This window comes from Arachis duranensis, chromosome 8, assembly GCF_000817695.3.
Source record: "Arachis duranensis cultivar V14167 chromosome 8, aradu.V14167.gnm2.J7QH, whole genome shotgun sequence".
Classification (NCBI taxonomy): domain Eukaryota; kingdom Viridiplantae; phylum Streptophyta; class Magnoliopsida; order Fabales; family Fabaceae; genus Arachis; species Arachis duranensis.
In genome coordinates this window covers 30,611,244-30,618,330 of record NC_029779.3, presented here as the reverse complement: position 1 = coordinate 30,618,330, position 7,087 = coordinate 30,611,244, and positions in this window count along the sequence as shown.

The following is a 7,087-nucleotide window of genomic DNA, read 5'->3' as shown; positions in this document are numbered from 1 at the left end:
GAATAGGAGCAGGGTGGCGGAGGATTGTGTCAGAAGGGCTGCAGCAGAAAAAGGGAGTCTGAGGATGCCATTCCAGAGGACCACAGGGAGAAACTTTGCACCCAGAGGCAGACAGTTCAAGCGTGGTAGCTTTGTCCCTCAAAACAATCAGGGGCAAGGCAACTCCAGGAGGCCTAATACCAATGCTAATCAGGGAAGGAGACAGGAAAAGCAGCCACAGCAGGATATGAGTTGCCACAGATGTGGGAAGTATCATTCTGGGCAATGCAGGTTTGGGACCAGAGTCTATTACTCCTGTGGGCAGCCGGGACACTTGGCTAACAATTGCCCAGAGAAGAAGAGGTATGAGACAGGTAGAGTGCAGCAACCAAGCAGAGTATACACTACTTCTTCAGCAGGTGCTGAGGGGTCAGAGACATTGATCAGAGGTAACTGTTAGATGACAGGTAAAACTTTGAATGCTTTGTTTGATTAGGGAGCTTCACATACTTTTATTGCATTTGAGAAGTCTGCTGAGTTAGAATTGAAAATAGTAGTACTGGGGTATGATTTAAAGGTATATAATGCCACCCACGAGGCTATGGTGACTAGGTTAGGGTGCCCCTAAGTTCCTTTTCGAATACAAGGGCGTGATTTCATGCATAACTTAATTTGTTTGTCGATTACTGGTCTTGATCTCATTTTGGGATTGTGCTTTAACATTAAATTTTTTAAAAAAATTTGGTAAGTCAATAAAATCAAATCATATTTCTATAACATATATAAGAATGTATATTACACATAAATAAAAATGTTAGGTGTAATAAGAACAAATACATAAATTAAAGTAAAATTTAGAAAAATAAGAACCAATAAAATATTGAAGGAAAGAAATATAAATAAAAGAGAAACAAAATTATTAGACGGAAGAAAAATAATTTAATAAATTTTATGTATATATAAAAGAGGAATAAAAAAAATATTCATTACCTTGTTTAATTTAGGAAAATTTATGGGAATAAACACATAGACTAAAAGAATAAAAAATAATAATAATAAAAAGAAATTAAATATCTGAATTAAGAATTAAAATAACTGAATTTGATTAACTTTAATTAGTTAAATTAGCATAAAATAAAAAATGATTAATCAGATTAAATAAATTAAAAAATATTATTGAGTAAAGCAAATGTCACAATAATTATATTACTAATTGAAAAAAAATCAATTCAATTAATTCAAATTTTTATTTAAAATAGACAATTAAAGATCACTAATGAATAAAAATGAATGAGATATAATAAAGAATAATTTTGGTAGTATAAATAATTAAATTAAATTATTATGTATAATTTTTAATTTTTATCTTATTATAGTTTAACTGAACATTAATGATAAAAAAATTTTAAATAGCCCCAATTTATATTTTACAACATAATTAAAACACACTTTATAATTTTTTATTTTGTGATTAATCAATATTTTTTAATTTTTTGGTTAAGTCTTCTATATTTTATGATTGATAAATTTTCTCTACAAAATACAAATTTGTGTTAAATTATTACAATCATAATTAATTAAGAAAATCAAGAAAAATTATAAAAAATCAAATAAAAGGTAAAAAAAATAGAGTAAAAATTTATTTTGAAACAAAAAATTCGTTAATTGTGCTAGAAATTATAAAAATTTGTATCTTATTATATAATCAATTTTGTTACTCACTTCAACTTCATTATCCTTTTGTATCTAAAAAAGTATATAATGTCACACTTATTTCAAAAAAGATGAAACTCTTCAAATACACAATATAATGTATAATTTAAGAACAATAAAATAAAAAAAATATCTAAAGTTTTATAATAGTATATGAAATTTTCAATGATGATAATACAAAGAGTTTAAATCTACCAAATGAATTCAATATATAGTTACCCTTTGCACATCTTATTTAAATTTGAATTTTAAAATCTAATTTATATCTTCTTTTTTTCTCCTAATATAAATTATTTTTGACAAAAAATAAGAAAAAAATCTATTAGACAAAAAAATACTCTATCAAAGAATTATTATAAGAAAATTTATAATTAGAAAAGAAAATAATAAAAGCATTAATAATAATAAAAAAAATGAAGCTCATATTAAAGAATGTTAGAAAAGAAATAATAAAGTTCATATTAATAATAATAATGCTGAAAAATGATATGGTTTTTTATTTTAATAAATAAAATAAATGTAATATTTACAAAAATAAATATTTTTTTAGAGAATTTATCGTTTTAAATTTCCTTGTCATATCTCGTTTACAGTGTAAACAATATGACAATGCGTATATCTCGTTTACATTGTAAACGAGATATGACACATCAGCGTGACACGTGTATATCTCATTTACAGTGTAAACAAAATATACGCATTGTCATCTCATTTACACTGTAAACGAGATATGGCCCGTAAGCGCCTATATATAGAAGTTGTTTACAGCTGACTTCCGGGCCCGAGTTTGACTTTGTCAATATCTTTCTCCCCTCTTTTAACCCTTTCTGACTATACGTTTGACCCAAGGCGGTGATAGCGCGCCAAGTGGAGAATGACGGGGACATAAACAGGCTGAACGAGACGACACATTACGTCGGGGCGGCCGACTTCGAGGTTAGTTTCGTTATGGTTGTTAAATTTAATGATGTTACCATTGTTAGGGTAGTGATGAAGTTCTGGAACGTTGCTATATAAGTTAGGAGTTAGGTCTGTAGGCTTAATTTAGAACTCTATCCGCTTGTGCTAGATTGGTAGGACATAAATATAATTAGTTTGGAACCATGTTATTCCTATGCTATGTTGTTAGTATTTATAAGTTTGATGCCATTATAGTATAACACTATTTATATTAATAAATTTTGATATTTTTATTTTATTAGAAATTTAAAACTTTATTTTGTTATATTATATTATTTAATTTGTAATAAAAGTAATAATAAAAATAATTAATCATGAGACTTTTGAGAGATAAATATTATCGAAAGTAAAATTATTTTTTTAAAATGTTAAAAATAATTTATAAGTTATAATTGATTTTATATAATTAAGATATTATTTTTGTTTGTCATTATTCAGAGGCCTCGCCTCCTGCTGCCCCATCGAGTGAGCCATACTTTACCTCCACCAGACGCCATCGTCCAGTATCTGGCTGAGGCCAGATTCGGCGACATCGTGCCCCTCAGGAACTTTACTTTTGATAATTCCCTGATTTCGGCACTGGTGGAGCAATGGTGTCAAGAGACACACACGTTTCATCTCTCGTGGGGTGAGGTCACTATCACCCTGCAGGACGTGGCATACCCCCTGGGCCTATGCACATACTGTAACCTTGTTGGGGGCTGTCTCCGTGACTTTGGTAGGTGGTACCATACGGAGATGTGGGCGTTGGTGGAGCAGCTCCTCAATGTCAGGCCTCTCGTGGTAGCACAGCAGGCGGCACATAGGAAGGAGTCGTTCACACTGAAGCTTGTGTGGCTATGGGATCGTGTCCGCCAGATGCCCCAAACAGCCAATCCCGAGACCCTCCGATAGTACGCTAGGTGTTATATCATATTACTGGTCGGACGGTATCTGATGACCAACAAGTCTAACAATCTGGTGCACCTTCATTGGCTACCGTTGCTCCAGGACTTTGCGGAGTGTAGAGCATTTTCCTGGGGCCCGGATGTGCTAGCCTGGACGTATCAGTCCTTTTCTTTGGTGGCTCAGCGGGGCATCAAGGATATCGCTGGCTGCACTCCGTTGTTGATGTCTTAGATCTATAAGAGATTTTCCTTGTTGTATGACTCTTCCCAATCACCGTAAATCCATGCAATTGCCATCTGTTTTGCCATCTACACCTTTTTGTATGACAGCTTGATGTGATAGCTGGCCTGGACCGCACCTTGCAAGACCGGGATACTCACAGATGGGTTGGACTAAATCAAAGGCAATATGACTCTGCAGATGAGACTGCTATCTAACTGACGATGGTCTTGAGACATGGTGGGTGCTAAATAGCTTTGTGGTCCACCAAACCTCTGAACCTCCCTAATCATAACAAAAAATTTATTCTTACACAACATCTATAACCAAAATAAAATATCATACAAAAGTACTCAAATTCACAATTAAACTTGAATTTACCAGTATTCGAGATCCTGACGAATGGCCACATGAAGGCTCCATTGACACCCACCGTCAGCTTGATGGCACTACACATGGTACTTTAACCGGTCGGACTCGATCACCCGGTACTCAGCACTCCGGTGGATACGGTAGTTCTTCACACCTTGAAGCACCACCTCTCGGCTTTTGAACCTGTGTCCGACCCGAAACTCCACTCCATCGTCTAGGTTGTAATCCACTCCACAGGTGTCAGAAATCGGGATCCTCTCATGCATGGCATCCAGATCTAGACTGTGATAGTGACTTGGCACAGCCGATAGCGCTGGAATTGGGTGAGGTGGAGGCAGTACATGGTGCGGCAAAGCCCCTACAGGTCTCTCCGGCACAAACTCATCCTAATCACCACCATCAGAAGTCTCACTATCTCCAATATCCGCCACGTAATTCTCGTTCGACTCCTCCTCACCCTCCTCTGCCTCACACATGATCCTCCCATGAATGTCAAATATCAGTTGCACATGCTCGTCCCCGTGAAGTCGGAATAGTCAAAACCGGAAGACTCCATTTCCCATGGTGCCAGTAACCTATACGCCACCCTTCCGATTTCTCTCGCTTGTGTCCCACCAAGCTTACTCAATATCAAACTCTTCAAATCCGACAACGTCTCCACACGTTGAGTGCGAAATAATATTGGATATTGACAGTCAAATGTCACCCCATTGTCGCCATTTCTCATACGACAATTCGGATAAAGAAGCACAACTATGAATGGATTGTTACTGGCCATTCAGCTTTATTTTTTGAGAAAAAGAGAAGACAGAGAAAGGATATGAAATGTGTGTGAAGAATACCAAGGGTTACACATCCTTTTATAGATACTGAAAATGTCCTATATATACATCATCTCGTTTACAGTGTAAATGAGATATGTATATCTCGTTTATGGTGTAAACAAGTTATACACGTGTCAGCCTGACTTGCCATATCTCGTTTACACTATAAACGAGATACATAAAAAATTATCTCTTTTACAGTGTAAAAAAGATATGGCAAGGGAATTTAAAACGGTAAATTCTCTGAAAAATATTTATTTTCGTAAATATTATATTTATTTTATTTATTAAATAAAAAATCCGAAATGATGTTGCTATTTTAGGCTTCTAGCCTCCACCTTTGGTTATTGTTTTTTTTTTCTTTCTTTATTTTTTTATTTAAATTATCAAGTCATAATAAAATAAAGAACAATTCAAGAAAATAAAAACAGCAAAATCAATAGTAACTATACAAATCAAAATATATAAGAGAAAAGTAAACTATTATATAATAAAATAACATGAGTATATTTCATCATTAAATAAACAATGTTAACGTAGAACAAAATTACACGTAAAGAGAAAAAAAAGAAAAAAGAGTTAAAATATACAAAGTGATAAAAAGATTATTTTTACAATTTTATTTTGTCATGTTTATATATATATAGAAGACTATAAAATAATGAACTTCTAACTAAATTAAATTGTATTTATTATTATTAAAAAGGGTAAGAGAGAGCAGTAGAAAAAAAGTTTGTGTATATTCAAGTTGTGTAGAATGATACAATATAGAAGGGTATTTATAGGTACTAAGAGAATCGAAATAATAAAGACGTAACATCCTATAATAAATATTCATATATGTTAAATAATGCTAATTGATCCTAATTATACTATAACATCCTCCCTCAAACTCAAGGGACAACTTGAGTTTGAAACTTACTTGAAATAACTAAATAAAAAAAGTACATAAACTGATATAATGGGTGCAGACGGAACTGCCTGAAGAAAGCGCAGACGGAACTGTCAGAAAGAAGCGCAGACGAAATTGCCGGAAGGAAGCACAAACGGAACTGCCGGAAGGAAGCGCAGACGAAACTGTCGGAAGAGAAGGCAGACGGAACTTCTGGAGCAGAACGTAGACGAAACTGCCATAGGAGTGGCTAACTGCCAAAAAACTGTTGAAAAGATGGCGAACTGCTGAAAAGTGACAAAGTACGAAGAGATGACAAACTATTGAAAGGTGATGAAAAGCATATGGTTTCTCTATGAGAATAAGTAAGTAGTGGATGAGCTAATCGGTGATGTCAGAAAAACATCAAAGCATTGACCAAAGAGAAGGAAAAGAATGACACGAAAAAAAAGTATGAAAAGTACAATAATTTCACTAGAAGAAAATTAACTTATCTTTCTCAAGGAAAATACCATGGCTTTGATACCATGTTAGAAATAGGAGAGGGAGCAATCGAAAAAAAGTTTGTGAGTATTGAAGTTGTATAGAATAATACAATATAGAAGGGTATTTATAGGTGATAAGAGAATCGAAATAATATAGACGTAATATCCTATAATAAATATTCAGATATGTTGAATAATACTAATTGATCTAATTGATCCTAATTATATTCTAATATTTATATTCAATTAATTGATATACATAATATTAAATTGTGTGATACTTAAATATATAATCAAATCAATTAGTTGATATAATTAATCTACGTAATGAATTGTATTTAATAAATTAAAAAAATAAATTAAAAAATATTCTAAAAAATATATCATGTCAATTTTATTATTAAATACAAAATTTAATTTTTATATAATAGAATAGATAACATATAACATAGTTTTTTCTTCATAACTAATTAACTAAGGCCATGGCCCAAGGCCCCAACCTGACACTTGAGTGGGGGAGGCATACATTTTAAAATTGGCGGGCCACTCATATATATAGAATTTTTTTTATTGGGGGCATTGCCTCCCCTCTGCATTACTAAACTTTGCCCCTGCTGATATTAAAGTTGTGTATGGAGGAGAGATTAAAATTAAAAAATTGAGATTGAAAGATCAAAATTAAAAGACAAAAATTAAAATAATTTAAATAAATTTTAGTATTATATTTAATATAAAAATAAATAAGATTATTGAAT